General features: G+C 36.5%; 1 protein-coding gene across 1 annotated transcript in view; it reads right to left on the reverse strand.

Annotated features, from left to right (window-relative positions):
- HEXA (hexosaminidase subunit alpha) overlaps nt 1-1040 on the reverse strand; it is a 39766-nt gene that overhangs the window by 35513 nt on the left and 3213 nt on the right. The window lies entirely within an intron of this gene.

Here is a 1040-nt window from a genome sequence, read left to right on the forward strand (position 1 = left end):
GGCGGGGGGTTGGAGGGGGGGCGTGATGAATTGGGAGATTGGGATTGACATGTATACACTGATGTGTATAAAATGGATAACCAATAAGAACCTGCTGTATAAAAAATAAATAAAATAAAATTCAAATATTCAAAAAAAAAAGAAAGACACTGCCCAAAGCCTACAAGGAAGGAAGTTATCTGGAGGAGAAGCTTTAGCTAAGTTTTAACTTGCATATGTTGTTTTCTTTAATAAAATCAACCCCATAGGGAAATATACTACAGTTTGGGCTTTGTTGATGTTGTTTTCCTCCATAGATTCTTCCTTCTTTTCGCAGAAATAGGATTATGGCTCAAGTCATTTGAAAGCCTCTCCAGGAACCTGTATTCCAAAGAGACGACTCCATAGGAGGAACATCAGCGAGAGAAGTTACTTGTCTATCTTTGGTAATGTTCATCCAAAACACCTTTCATTATGTCAGTGGATAAAACCCCTCAACTAATAGAGCAAATTCATTTACAGGGAGGTAATAAATTGAAATAAACATTTTATTTAGTTTCTTATCTGTCTCTAAATCTGTTTCATTAGGGAATTTACAGCACACCATTGTCACATAACCTCCCTATTTCTCTTTTCTTGATTCAACTCTAGTCCTATAGCAATGCTGGTAAAGGCTTAATTTTTATAAGTATAGGAATAATCCTAATTTATATAATACTAGTAAACATTCTAATTACCTTTTAAGCCTTTTATTTTAAAGTATAGTTGATTTACAATGTTGTGTTAGTTTCTGATGTATAGCAAAGTGATTCAGTTATACATATATATCGATACATATATTCTTTTTCATATTATTTTCCATTATGGTTTATTACAGGATATTGAATGTAGTTCCCTGTGTCTGTTAAGCATTTTATTTTATTTTATTTTATTTTTTGCGGTACGCGGGCCTCTCACTGTTGTGGCCTCTCCCGTTGCAGAGCACAGGCTCCGGACGCGCAGGCTCAGTGGCCATGGCTCACGGGCCCAGCTGCTCCGCGGCATGTGGGATCTTCCCGGAC

Source organism: Physeter macrocephalus, chromosome 11 (assembly GCF_002837175.3).
Source record: "Physeter macrocephalus isolate SW-GA chromosome 11, ASM283717v5, whole genome shotgun sequence".
In the NCBI taxonomy this organism is placed as follows: domain Eukaryota; kingdom Metazoa; phylum Chordata; class Mammalia; order Artiodactyla; family Physeteridae; genus Physeter; species Physeter macrocephalus.